At 33.9% G+C, this 15,732-nt stretch overlaps 1 protein-coding gene across 3 annotated transcripts in view; it reads right to left on the reverse strand.

Moving 5' to 3' along the window:
* LOC127724219 (uncharacterized) overlaps nt 1-15,732 on the reverse strand; it is a 93,593-nt gene that overhangs the window by 36,145 nt on the left and 41,716 nt on the right. The window contains exon 1 of one of the 3 annotated variants that reach the window (XM_052231118.1): nt 7,743-7,870. The exons of 1 other annotated variant lie outside the window; for it this stretch is intronic. The gene's annotated coding sequence lies outside the window, so the exon portion shown is untranslated. Of the gene's footprint in view, nt 1-1,406; nt 1,518-7,742; nt 7,871-15,732 lie in introns of those variants that run through there. One more of the 3 variants, XM_052231117.1, reaches the window with a different exon arrangement.

Raw genomic sequence — 15,732 nt, forward strand, 5'->3', positions numbered from 1 at the left:
TTTTTATCTCAATCGAACCAATCTTGTTTTTGTTGAAAAAGTGAGGTATACGTATAACGACTTTTCCATCACATATTGAATATTGATACCGAAAAGAATGAACATATTTATAACGGTCTCAAAAAGAGGGACAGAAGATATTACAGAGAAATGACAACGAAATGACAAAACGACAAAAAGTTAACAAAAAACAACATACAAAATAAGACTAGGCAACATGAACCCCGCAAAAAACCGCAGGTAATATCATCAGCTCTGGAAGGGTAAACAGATCATTGATTGACATATTTGAAATTTTTGAACAAAATCAGATCACGCTAAATTAAAACAATTCATGTAAAATAATGATAGTAATCAAGATCAACAAATTGTTAAAAAATGTCGGTCGGATTTGGAAAAGTCAACCTTTATTTCGTATCATTTCACACCATATAAAAACGCTTCATATGATGCAGTAGCAACTAATAATTCATTGGTAGATGTGTCATAATGCAGAGTCCATGTATATCTCTGTCCATCTTTACTTGATAAGAGTTTTCTGTAGCGTTTTCCATCGGGAGAAATGACGACCACATTGTGAGTATGATTTCCCGTTACATACACGTTACCATCATTGTCTACAGATATACCTAATGGACGCAACATAACATTTTCATCAGACTTGAGTACTGTTAATTTATTCTCACTATACCAGGAGAATACCACCCTATCACAAGGAAGCAGTGAACAACCATAGACACCTAACAACTTTGTATTGATACGTTTCCGTAATGTCAGTGTCAAATTTTCAATATTTCTGTTTGAAAGAACTACCATAATTTGGGCTTGTCAGTCCTTCCGTTTCTGAATAGAAACATCACATGGGTCAGAGCTGACATTAATTTCCCCAAACCTCTTTATTTTGGCTGCGATTTGCTGTAAAGACTTGATATGCTGACTTGAAATATTGACTTGATTTGTGGTGTCACTTGTGGTAATTGATTGAATACATTCTTTCTTCGCCTGCAATATATTTTTCGATATCTTTCATGGTTGAAAATGTTTGAAGTTCCGATGCATGCTGTTTGGTACTATCAATATTTTCTTGTACTTCAGTGATCTCTTTTTCCTTCTTTTTCAGATTTGTCAACAATTTTTCTATTTTGCTGTTTTCTTTTTGTTCAATTCTCATTAATTCTTTAATCAAGTCATCCTGAAGTTTATAAAGGTGGTGACTCACGTTTATCCCTTTTGTTGTATTTCTGCTTCAATTTATTTTTTGTTGGTCTCTAGAGATTATAAATTTTCTGTCCTGTTATAGCTTAGGCCTTTAATATTCTTGACGACTTCCAGCAGGGTTTGTTCTATTTCAGTAAAAGCATTTGAAGTTTTGACGTTTTTTATTATTTCATTAATGTCGGTTACACCTTTACAATCGTTGTGAGATTTTAAACATTTCTTACAGCATGGACAATCATGTTTTCTACAGAACAGCTCGTATTTCTCATTATGAATTTTGCAGTTCTGAGCGATTTGCAAGAGTTCGATCGGTAACCTTTTGTATTCGGAGATAGAAACTGTTTGGTGGTTCTTGATGCCTTGGAAACCGCTTGATGATTCTTACACTCTCTACAAAGTCCTTCGTCACGTTCAGAACACCATACTTCTGACTTTTTGGTAATCTAAAGATTATCACAAACACCACAACTACTCTAATTGGTGGCAATATCCTTGAATAGATTGCATGTATTTAAATGAAAACTTTATTATAATCAAATCGTCATCTTCAAATGGTCACTTTACGGAAATATTCTCGTGTAATTGAGAGTTTGAAATTTGTCTTCTTTCCATCGAGCGGCAAATATAAGCATTTCATGCACTTGTGCACAATAAAAGGGGAAAAGTAGGTTATGTAATGTCGATGGGCAGGGTTACCAGTCAATATCTAAATTTATATTTGAAAAAGATGGTATGCTACGACGGATGGAAATTTAGTGTCCCAAACAGGTCACCTACAGACCTCTAAATGAATAAAATGCAATGGTTCTCTAAAATGCCCAGGACAGCCTAACAGTAGGACCGGCATTAAAAAAAGATGCTGACATGAAGAATCTAGGTTCAGCCCGCCTTACTTGTTACGATGTTTCTGGCTTGGCATACAGCAACAACTGACAATATTCCTGACTTGTGACTGGTTTACCTCAAGAACTTACAATATCCTGAATTGAGACTGTGATACATCAAGTAATGACACCGTTTTGGACTTGGTATCGATATATGGATTCCTGACCTAGGAACGGTATGCGACAACTACTGACGAGGTAACAGTTATTGGAACCGGCATATGAAAATTATTGCAACATTAATTATCCAGTTTTAGCCCTGCCTACTGTTGAGAAGGTTTCTGACTTGGTATCGGCATACACCAACTACTGACGATATTTCTGATTGGAGACCGTGGTACAGCAAATACTGACACGGATTCTGACTTGGTATTGGCATACGGCAATTTCTGACAATACTCATGACTTTCGAAGGTGATATGGCAACTACTGACAATGTTTCTCACTTGGTATCGGCATTGTATCGTGCATTTAATTTCATTCATATTGAACTACTAGTTACCTGTTTGTTTTTATTTGAAGGGTTCTTCTCTCATATACGTAAAACTCATACCTTATCATAAAATTGAACTGTCTTTTAAATTATGTTTGACAATGGATTGTTGTCTCACGTAAGTTTAAACGAAATCTTCCTTGTTATTATTGAACTGTCTTAATGTTTATTTTAAAGATTTGTTGCTATTTCATGCAAGTATATCCGACATCTTCTTCAGTTCAAAATTAAAACTGATATTGGAATGTCTTTGGATTTATTTTGTCGATTGGTTGCTGTCTTATTAAATTCTAAACGACAACAACATTTGCTTATAAGGAACTGTCTTTGGGTTAATTTTGTAGATTGATTGCTGTCTCATATACGTTTACCTCACATTTTGTTTTACCAATATTATACTCTGGTTTGTTTTATATTATCGATGGATTGCTGTCTTATATTGAAATGACATTTTTTTGTCGATGGTTTTGGTCTCACATAGGTATAATCTCCTTTTTTTCATATTGAATTATCTGAAGAATAATTTTGAAGATTTATTTAGTTGCTGTTTCACATAAGTAAACCCGACATTTTTTTTATTCAGATTTAAATGTCATTTTATTTATTTTGTCAATGGTTTTGGGTCCTAAAAGATTTAACAAAAATCTTATTTAATAGTATTCACATTGAACAGTTGTTAGATTAATTTTGTATATGAGCTGTTGTCTCATATCATTCTACTAGACACCTTCTTTTGTTTAAATTGAACTGTCTTTGAATTTATTTTGTCGACGAGGTGTTGTTTATTAAAGGTATGCCCCACATTTCTACTACATATTGAACTGTTGTCTAACTGATATTGTCGATGGTTTGCTGTCTCATATTGAAATAATCTTTTAATATACTTTGTCGATGGTTAAGGCCTCAAATAGGTATAAGTGACATCTTCTTATGTTCACATTGAAATGTCACAAGATTAATTGTGTTGAAAGATGACGTTTCTTCAAATTTTAATGTCTATGATTTTTTTGTCGAGTTGTTGTCTCATATACGAATATATGACATCTTCTTTTATTTATTTCAAACTGTCAATTGATTAATTTTGTAGATGAATTGCTGTCTCCAGTACGTATATCTGGTATCTTTTTTTTTATTCACATTGAAATGTCTTTTAATTTATGTTTTCGATTGGTTGCTCTCTCGTTTACGTTTACCCGACATCTTCTTTCAATTATATCAGCCTGTATTTTGGTTTATTATGTAGATGTGTTGCTGTCTATGATACGCATACCTGATACCTTGTCACATTAATTTTGTTAATGGATTGTTGCTTCACTTTCGTAGACCAGGCATCTTCTCTTGTTCACACTGAAATGTCATTAGTCGATCTTGTCGTTGGTGTATCTTGTCATTGGTGTATCTTTGTGGTTGGTGTATCTTGTCGTTGGGTTCTTGTCATTGGTGTATCTTGTCATTGGTTTATCTTGTCATTGGTGTACTTTGTCATTGGTGTGTCTTGTCATTGGTATATCTTGTCGTTGGGTTCTTGGCATTGGTGTATCGTGTCATTGGTTTATCTTGTCGTTGGGAATTGTCATTAGTGTATCTTGTCATTGGTGTATCTTTTAATTGGTGTGTCTTGTCGTTTGGTTCTTGTCTCGTTTAAGTTTATCCCATATCTACATATCCTCATAACACATATTATAATTAGACTGTGTACTTAAAAGTAACTTTATGTATACAAGTGAACAGTATAAGATCTGGTTGCTATTTTCATAGTTTAAATTTTCTCTGTGTATGTCATCTGTCAATGTATCCAACCAAAGTCAAAATATTCCTATGCGTTTTGTAAATGTTTTATTTCTATCTTGGAAAAATAAGTATTACTTTAATGGAAAAACAAAGGATATGGGGTACCCATCCATGTCACAAAATCAATACAGGCACAGCAAAAAGCACAAAGCCTTGTATTTTTGTTCTCATCGTCATCTTACTTTGCATTCATAACAGTTTGGTTATTATATGCTATGTGTTGGGGATCGTCTTATCACTTTTGACCTCCAATCTACTTTATAATGTTTTTTTCTAATATTAAAACAAACATTGTGATTCAAAGTATTCGTATTTTGACCATTACGACTTTTCAAGTAAAAGAGGCGTAAAACACCATAGGGACATTCAAACAAACTCATTAGTCGAAAATACACGGTACGTATAGTGTCCGGCTGGGACCATGGTTTTCCGAGTGAATCTGGGTTTTTCGAGTGATAAAACATGAGATAGGATCATTTAACTGTTATTTCGTAATTATAAAAGTTATTTACATGACTACCCATCTTATTTTGAACACTATACATGTTTTGAGGAACAAAGAAGCAAAATCTCCTTGAATTTAACAATTCAATGTGTGTTATTGTCCGGGATATTTCGAGAGCAACTGTGAAATCGTCCGGGTTTTCCGACAAATGGTCCGGGATTTTTAAAGAAAATTTTTATAAGAAAAAAGGTATTCTTGACCTTAGAAAATGACCTTTTTCTAGTTTATTACTGTAATTAAGTGAAGGACAATATCATATATTCCCAACAAATTACCAAAACATATTAATGCACATTTTCTGTTCGCAAAACGTTCTACAATAACTTTCCAGTGTTAAAGTAGAAATTTGTAGATCCTTTATAAACCGGTCTTTAGAACATAGTGCAGTAGACTCATAATCTTTTCAACTTCATTTCATGGTACTTTTGTTTTTACAGTTAATTATATTTTTTTTTCAAAAGAGTAAGAAACCTACTGGAAAGCAAAAAAGAATCAGAAAAATGCTATGCAATAAAAAATATTCTACTAAATGAGATTTGCCCCCTCCTACAAAAAAAAATTGAATTATCGAAACGTTTCTAATGAATATTTAAAAAACACATATATGGTCCAAATACTCATGGTCCGGCCAGTTAATAACCAAACGAGTATATATTCATATGGTTGGACCATACGCATATGGTTGGACCATGCGCTTATGGTAGGACCATATGAGTATACGGATATGGTCATGACCATACGCGTATGGTTCAAATACGCATATGGTCCGGCACATATACAAATGAACGATACTTGTTTATAAAATGTAAGTGTTACATTGAAGTACACCATTATCAAACTGATAAATTAATTGGTTTAGTACTTTTGAACCTTTTCTTATTTTTTTTAAATATAAATACACTGACACATAACATTTGAAGCTATATGAAATTTGTATAATCACTCGATAAACCACGAGAATTTTTGTAAAGTGTCTGTATATCTAATGATATATATAGATTCCGTGTATGCATTTCCTTCGACATATGCATTGTTATGTGTATAAAAATAGCTTTATTCTGTATTTTGGAATAAAAGCATTGTAAGGCTAAATTTAACTTCTTTAACAAAAAATAATGTCTGATTAATAATACCTTTTTATCTCAAATACTAACACACCTTGAATAACCATGTATATTAAACTCAAGCTACTTTATCAAGTCTTGTCAGAAAGGAAGTCTGTTTGTTTACATTTTTTGATCATATTCACTAGACAAAAAGTGGTCACACTCGAAAAAAAACCCGATCAAATCACTCGACAAACCACGTTCATAGCCGGACACTATACCTTCCGTGAATAAATTATATGACAACGCCATGGCAAAACAAAACAACGATAAAGAAAAAAAACCAATTAATAGAAAACTAAAGACTGAGCAAAATGAACCCATAAAAAAACGGGTGATATCAGGAGCTCCGGAAAGGTAAGAAGATCCTTAATTAACATATAGAATAACAATATTAGATCACACTTAATTAAGATAATTCATTTTACATCCTGTTAGAAATCCAAATCAACAAAATATTAAATAAGGTAAGTAGAATTCTGGAATAGTCAACCTTCATTTCTAATCATTTACCATCATACAAAAACGCTTCACCGAATACACTTGCAACTAACAATTTATTGGAAGACGTGTCATAATGCAGAGCCCGTGTTCGTATCAGTCCATCTTCACTCAATGAGAGTTGTCTGTAGCGTTGTCCATCAGGAGAGATAATGACTACATTGTGATTATCATACCCCGCTACATACACGTTACCATCGTTGTCTACAGAGATACCATGTGGAGACAGCAGAACAATTTCCTTACAAAACTTCCACTGTATGTTACCATGGTAATCACAACAGGTTACACTGTGGTTGTTATAGTTTGTGTAGAACAGTTTGTCACCGAATGTTGTAACGATTTCTTCAGTTTGTGCTTCTTCGAGTCGATTATGTTAATCTTAATCTAATTTGAATAGCGGGATGTTACAGCAATAGCATCATCACCAATAAATACCACATCAAACGTTTTACCAATTTTCTTTATTTTGAAATCGTTCGATCCGTCAGACTTGAGTATTCTTATTTTATTATGTTCATAACGGGAGAATACCATCCTATCACCGGGAAGCAGTGAACAACCATAGACATTAGTCAACTTTGTACTGATACGTTTCCGGAACGTTAGAGTCATGTTGTCGATATTTCTAGTTGAAACAGCTACCATAATCTGGGCTTGTCTGTCCTTCCGTTTCTGGATGGAAAAATCCCTTGGATCAGAACTGAAAAAAATGTCTCCAAACTTCTGTACGATGGCAGAGATTTGCTGTAAAGACTTGTTAATCTGACATGAAATATTGACTTGATTTCTGGAGTTACTTGTGGTAATCGATTGAATAAATTTTTCTGTGCCTGCCATATCTATTTAGATATCTTTCATGGTTAAAAATGTTCGATGTTCGGACGCATGTTGTTTAATACTGGCAAAGTTTTCTAGTACTTCAGTGATCTCTTTTTCCTTCTTTTTCAAAGTAGTCAACAATTTTTCTATTTTGCTTTTTTCTCTTTGTTCATTTATAATTAATTCTTTAATCAAGTCATCCTGAAGATTATCAAGATGGTGATTTATCTCGGTCCTCGCTTGTTTTATTTCTGCATCAGTTTCTCTTTTCTTGTATTCTAGCGATTTTAGATTTTCTTTCCAGTTAATACTGAGTCGTTTAATATTCTCGACGACTTCCAGCAGGTTTTGCTCAATTTCGAATTCATAAAAGGCGTTTGATGTTTTGATGTCCTTTATGATTTCATTTATGTCTGTTAAACCTTTACAATCGTTGTGAGATTTTAAACATTTCTTACAGCATGGACAATCGTGTTTTCTACAGAACAGCTTGTATTTCTCATTATGAAGTTTGCAGTTCTGAGCGATTTGCAAGACTTCGGTCGATAATGTTTTGTATGCGGCGATAGAAATGGTTTCATGGCTTTTTGTTGCCTTGGAAATAGCGTGATGATTCTTACACTCTTCACAAAGTCCTACGTCACATTCGGAACACCATACTACTGAATGTTTGGTAATATGAAGATTTTCACAAACACCACAAATACTCCAATTGGTGGCCATAATCCTACAATAGATTGCATGAACTTAAATGAAGACATTATCCTATTCATCTAAATATCATCACAAAACCGAGAGATTCTCGTGAAATTGACTTTTGTCTACTTCCAACCATGCGGCAAATATAAGTATTTCATGCGTGTTCAGTACGAACAAAAATTAAACAATACAGGAAAAAGTAGGTTCTGTAATTGTGGATGGAAAAGTATTATCAGGCAATTACATTTTAAATTTATATTTAAAGAGAGGGTAATGCTATACCATACGGCAACTACTCACCGGTTACTGACTACTGACCAACATACGGACACTACTGACGATATTCCTGACTTGGGAACGGTATACGGCAACTATACTTGCAAGGTTTCTGACTGGTGACCGGGAAATGGCAATTACGACGAGGGGGGGGGGGGGGTTTAGGGGGTAGACCTTGACACATTATATAGATAGTATCTTTCTAAATGTCAGAATATAAGACAAAATTTACTGTATCAGTTGTATCATTTATTTCAAATTCAATTACTAGATAGATGCATTTAATATAGTAACCAAATTTTAATATTTAGCAAGAGAGCTTCATTCATCATGTTCATATAGTGGCACCTGAAGAAAAAGGATAGTGCTAGCTTCTTTTCATTCTCACGAAGAATCTCCTGCATGAAATCTGAAGGAAAGAAGGGGTTATTTCCCGTCTTCCAAACGTAACAAATATGTTTTCATTAATAGACAGGTATCTAATAGGGATGTCAAAAGATCTATAATTTAATACGGGGGTACTCGGGCATGATACTCGCGAGTACTCCAGTACTCGGATAAATCTTTAACGTCTAGTGAAAAGTTTTGCTTTTTGTTGGGATGTGGTATTTTGGTTATTACCGTTTTTAAACTTATTATAATATGATGACATCGCTTGACATACTTACGAAAGACATACATATTGTTGCAGAACTCAAACTGTATGACTTCAAAATATAACATGATCCTTGGTTATGTGTATCGCTAGTACTTTTTTGTTGTCAATAGAAAAATGATAGGACCACCGTTTCCCCAAAAAAACCTATCATAATAGCAATTATTGTTTGTGTGTTCATAAACCAAATCAGAAACATGTCAATAAAACCATCAATATGTTCATTAAGTCAAAATTGATAGACAACCTATATGATCTGTTCCTGTGGAGTTTATAATTTTTTATATTACGACTTGTCTCATAATTTGTCAACGAAAAAATGGAATTTCAAATTACTTAAACAAATTTAAACAATGTGTATTTATAAATAAACAATGATAAAGTTTCAAATAAAAATGTTTTGCTCTAAATGTAGATTTCATACCAATCATGTTTACAAATAACTCTTGATTAACAAACAAAAGTAGGTTTACGGCTTGTGAGTTATTAATTCATGAAAGTGTTAATCCGTATACAAACACCGTTACAAATGTCTCTAATCACATGAATCAGTTGCGTAGGATTCAACGCAGGGCACTTTGATTTTGTTCTTGTTCAGAAATATGATCTGACCCACAACCTTAGATGAAATTCTGTTTCTAATTTTTGTTACAACAAGTCCTGCACATGAAAAAATCCTCTCGGACGGAACGGACTATGCTGGTACTGCTTAAACACGATTTGCGATTATAGATAAACCTGAGACTAAGTTATAACAAATAGAAGTTTCAAGATAAACATATTTACGTGGTGAATATATACTATTTCTATTGGTATTACGAAGGATATTACAAAGGGAACTAACGTTAGGGAGAAATATCTCAAGATTCATAATAAGCTAATGAGTATCCGAGTACTAAAATTGTCCTCGAGTATTCGGCCTTCCGAGCAAGTACTCGATTACTCGTTGCCATCCCTATATAAAAGTTTATGATAAAAGTTTCTGAAACAAAATCAAATCAAAGTCATTAAATTCTTTTAGTTAAGTGATTACGATGATTTAAACATATCACTATAAATTGGTTTATGCACAAAAAATTGTTTAAACAGGGCCCCTGATATAGCTTCAACTGGTTTGTAACATATTGAAAAAAATATGTAATTTCAGAACTTATCCTGTTTGGAATAATTAGCGATTGGGGGTACCAAAAAATGTTTATATTTTGTAACGGACAATCGTCATTCACATGGGACCAAACTGCTTCTATGCTGGTCGACTAGTTCGTCTTTCATATAAGAGACAATATTTCCTAACGGAGCCTATAAGCATGAAAAATTTCCTTTCACTTCACGTTCCGATATAACGAAAATGTCCATTTCTAAATACATTTATCATTTTAAAATTTTGGTGATTATGTTTGACGCATGTATCCAATCGAACTTGAAATAAAGGATATCACAAGTGCAGTTAAGACTGCTCAAATTTTGAAATATTTTCTAGAATTGAGAAAAAACTAGAGGCTCTAAAGAGCCTGTGTCGCTCACCTTGGTCTATGTGCAAATTCAATAAAGGACACTCTCCAACATAATTGACAAGAATAGAATTCATGACAAAATCAGTTTAGATGATCTTGTATTGCTGATCATTTAGGTGGGGTCATCTGATACATTTTTTAAACTAGATACCCTAAGGATGATTTAGGCCAAGTTTGGATTAATTTAGCCCAGCAGTTTCAGAGGAGAAGATTTTTGTAAAAGATTACAAAAATTTGTGAAAAAATGACTTTAAAGGGCAATAACGCCTGAAGGGGTCATTAACAATTTTGTTCATTGATGACTTATTTGTAGCTCTTACTTTGCTGGATAATTTTGCAATTACAATTTATCTCTCTCTATAATAATGTTCAGTTTAATAACCAAAAACTGCAAAAATTCCTTGAAATTACCACTTCAGGGACAGCAATCCAACAACGGGTTGTCTGATGCGTCTGAAAATTTCAGGACAGATAGAAATTGACCTGATGAACATGTTTACCCCATGTCAGATTTGCTCTAAATGCTAAAGTTTCAGAGATATAAGCTAAAAACTGCATTATACCCCCATGTTCTATTTTTAGCCATGGAGGTTATCTTGGTTGATTGACGATGTCATCCGATACCTTTTTTTAAACTAGATACCCTAAGAATGATTTAGGCCAAGTTTGGTTTTATTTGGCCCAGTAGTTTCAGAGGAGACGATTTTTGTAAAAGTTAACGGACGACGACGACGGACGACGACGGACGCCAAGTGATGAGAAAAGCTCAATTGGCCCTTTTGGGCCAGGTGAGCTAAAAAGAGTCGGTTGAAAACTAAAGTTTACGATAAAAGAGATGATTTCAGCTTCCCAATTGTGAACTGTCCATTTTGTTATAGTAACATTTCAGCAGCGCCTGGATATGGAGCCGATTTAACAGTTGTTACGATATTCCAGAGCTTGTGCTTCCCATAGTTGTTTCTTTGAAAGAAGTCTGCTATTTCTTTTCGCAAATTTCAAGGGCGCCATCACTAGTTGGTTGACCGTGATCGAATATCTGTTCCACAGATGACGATGTATTTGTTCCTATTATCATATTATAAATCACGTCCTTTTGTACGGATGTGACATATCACGCATATGTATTTACACGAGCGACACGACCGGTGCCACAGGTGAAGCAGAATCTGCTTACCATTCCAAATCAACCTCGGGTTTGCGGTTTCATGTTGATCAGTCACATTGTGTTATGAAGACTAAGTTTGTCTTTTTGTCATTTTTCGTTTTTGTCTTGGCGTTGTCAATTTGTCTTTTCCGTATGAGTTTGAATATCACTGTGGTATCTTCCGTCTCCCTTTGATGAAAGGTGTTGTTCATGGTCCCGTCTTGCGAAGTTTGAATTTCGTAAGGACGACATCAATTTAACCGCTCGGAACACTTGGTTCCATCGCTTATTTTATAAGCAGCGATTCTCTATCAGGGAAAGGATGATAGAAAACGCTTGCTAAGGTTACTATACGGTATAAATTGCTCATTGTTGAAGGCCGTACATTAACCTTTAGGTTTTAGATCGTCCTTTGTTTACCAGTAGATAGTTGTCTTAGTAGCAATTATCTCCTTATCTTTGTACTCATGCGTTTCTTTTTATTGTATTTCCTTTTTAATTTAGAACTTACTTCAGTTATAGAAATTATTGGTTATTCTCACTTTGACTTTGTCAGTGACAGATCCAAGAATCATAATGCATTTACATGATACCACAGGGATATTTTCAAAACCATGAGTCATAAATAAACACCATAACAAAAAACGATCGACTACAAAAACAGAAAAGTCCACAACACACTACGTAGAAAATACGACTAGAAGAACCCCACAAAAAACATCGGCTAGTCTAATCTGCTCCTGAATGGTAAACAGTTTCTACTTCATTAGAAGCATCCGTCATATTGCTGATGATAGATAAAGATTCGGTGTTCAATATCATTCAATAATTTGAAAATCGAGGAAAAGAGGACGCACTTGTGGTTACAATTGAAACATTTCCGTTGTCAATGATGACACAAAAAATCTAAATTGGTCAAACTCTCGTGATGGCGCACGTAAGGATGACTTTAACTTTACCGCTTGAAACCCTTGATTCAATCGCTTCTGTTTAAGCAGTGACTATCAGGAAAAGGATGATAGAAAACTCATGCTAAGATCACTATACGGTATGAATGTGCTCATTGTTGATGGCCGTACATTGACTTTTAGGTTTTAACATCCTTGTCCTTCGTTTACCTGTAGATAGCTGTTTTAGTAGCTCTATATGCATGCGTTTCATTTCATTGCATTTCGGTTTTAATTCAGACCTAAATTTTAACTTCAATTATAGAAATTATTGGTTATTTTTACTTTGATTTTGTCGGTGACAGATATACCAGGTATTAAAAAAGGAAATATATAAAGGATGATTTGTCTTGTGATTTTATCAAATTTCTTGAATTTTATTCAGACAAGAATCTTGCCAAATTAATTGAAAAAGGAACTATCTTGATTACTTTGGGCATCCATATATTAGAAAATAACAGGATAATAAATGTGAAAATCTGACATACTTTGTCCTTCCAGAATAAGAGGAAACTACTGAAAAAATATTGTACTTATAATCACAGGCAATTAATTGAAAGTACCGATATTTTTAATAAATATGATACAGTTTAAACTTAAAAACAGTGGTATATATTGAAAAACTATCTGCATCATTGGGAAAATTCTGGTTTTTTCCCTTTACTGTTATCCCCCACCATATCCTCCACAGTCACAGTAACATTTATTATTCACACAACTCCACGAGCTCTCATAGCTACAGCCTGTACGAGTGCAACATGACCTGCAACCATAACAACTAGTTGAACATAGGCGCATCTGTATGGTGGCAGTTATACCTACAACAATAATACAAATTAGTGAATACGTTAAAACTTTTTAAATTCAAAATCCAATCGTTTTTCCCTTGTAACACATGTGCTATCTTTTTGAAAACTTTCTGCATCTTGCTGAATTTCCTAGCTTTTTATACTATTAACACCTACGAAGACGTCTTTCAATTACCTCCGCAGTCACAGTAACACTTATTATATACACAACTCGATGAGCTTGCAGATACAACTACAGCCAGAACGAAAGCGGCACAAACTACAACCAGGGCAACTGCTTGAACATTATCTCAATTGTACAGTCGTAGTTATACCTAATTGATATGAATTATTAATTAATTTGTAAATGCATAGGCTGGTTCTCTTTCTTGTACCATACGAGTATCTGAATCCCCATCTTTTAGAGCTAATTAGATAAAGGACAGGAAACGTGTCTATCATACTCAGCGATGTTTCGATTTGTTATATCACTCCAGAGAAGTGAAACAACTGGATTTATTTCACATGTGAGATCTCAGTTTTTATATATCTGGGGAATTGCGACATTTAAGTTGTATATTATTAGGTCTTTCCATTTTTCTGTGGAAAGACCTATTGGTTTTCTTCTAATTATTAGGTCTTTCCACTTGTCTGTGGAAAGATCTATTGTATTTGTTCTGATTATTTTTTTTTTCCGCCAAATTTTGTTCTTGCGTGTAATTTTTGTTTCGCAACATGTGGCTTAGATATTTGGTATATGTTATCGAACAGATTATGCGCTTTTAATTTTAAACCTGCTTAACCGTACAATTTTCTTTATAAGAGTTATCTCTCCAAACACTGGTTTTCATATGTGTGCATCTCCTTCGCAACCGTAAAAGAAATCGACAAATTTATTTTTCCAAATGGCTCGTTAAATCCTCAGGATGCTTCGGTCAATTTTAATCGAAGCGATACTGAGACTCAATCTGAGAGCTATTTCCCCTTTTGTAATTGACATGAGTGGTATACAAATGTAGTTCATGAACTGTTAGTGATAGAGACCTAGGGTATCCTGATTTGAGGTCCTTGGTCCACCAAATAGAAAATGGTGTCAAGGTCAAAGGTCAATAGATATAAGAAGATGTGGTATGAGTGCCAATGAGACAACTCTCCATCCAAGTCACAATTTGTAAAAGTAAACCATTATAGGTCAAAGTACGGTCTTCAACACGGAGCCTTGGCTCACACCGAACAGCAAGCTATAAAGGGCCTCAAAATAACAAGTGTAAAACCATTCAAACGGGAAAACCATGTGTAACATCACTACATAAAAAGACACACTATAAAATATCAATTGAAATGGCTTAACTCAATCAAAAGACATATTAACACTAGTGAACATACACTGAACGAATAAATTTGATCTATGATACAATGTAAATACAAAATCAATAAAATAAGGGGTGAATTAATAAAGGCAACAGTAGTATTCCGCTGTGAGATGTTAAACAATTAAAAAAAGGAAACAATAACCTTGAACAAAAAGCCGCCATATACAATAATATACACAAGTTAATGAAAATAATTTTGTGGTAAGGTAAACAGTTTAAATGGAGAATGGAAATATTTTTTACAAAATAAATAATTTTGTTGTTCATATTACGAAGAAGTGAAAATTTATAGTAATACCAAACACTTATCAAAGCTGGTATATAGACGAGATATAACCCTGAATAAGTTAACATAAAATAACAAAAAAGCATTACAAATAGTATCAACAGGTCAAATTAACAAGAAAGTACGATTTGAAAGTACTCGCAGTTACTAGTCAAAGTCATTTTCTAAATTTTGCCATCAACTTGTGTGTGCCTCTTATATTATACTATAAAAGAAATGAGGCTTATTGTTTGGGTTGTTGAGACAAACAAATGATACATTTAGTCCGAAGCGATCAGAAGATATCTTATAGGAGTTATTGCCCTTTAAATGCTAAAATAAATGGTAAATCGAATATAACTTCATGGCGATACATGATAAAGTCAAAATGCTTTTTGCAAAGAGTTTGGTGACACGTGAACTTGAAATATATCAACCGGAAGTGACCTTATGCACACCGGAAGTAGCTTTTTTTGCAACCTTTTATTGACACCGGAAGTCACCTAATGTAAACCGGAAGAAGCTAATTATCTCTTTTATTTTAAATAAAAGTATATAGAAACCATATATTTTCGAAATCAGTGTAAAGTAAGCTTTTTTATGACACCAGGTGCGACCTTCTGTAAACCGGAAGTGGCTGATTATCTTCCTTATTCCAGTTGAAAGTACATACAAACCATATTTTTTTGGAATCAGCGCGTAGCAAGCTATCATCTGAGGCCGTAAGTGATATTTTCTTTACTGGAAGTTG

This window comes from Mytilus californianus, unplaced genomic scaffold (genome assembly GCF_021869535.1).
Source record: "Mytilus californianus isolate M0D057914Y unplaced genomic scaffold, xbMytCali1.0.p SCAF_14, whole genome shotgun sequence".
Taxonomy (NCBI): Eukaryota; Metazoa; Mollusca; class Bivalvia; order Mytilida; family Mytilidae; genus Mytilus; species Mytilus californianus.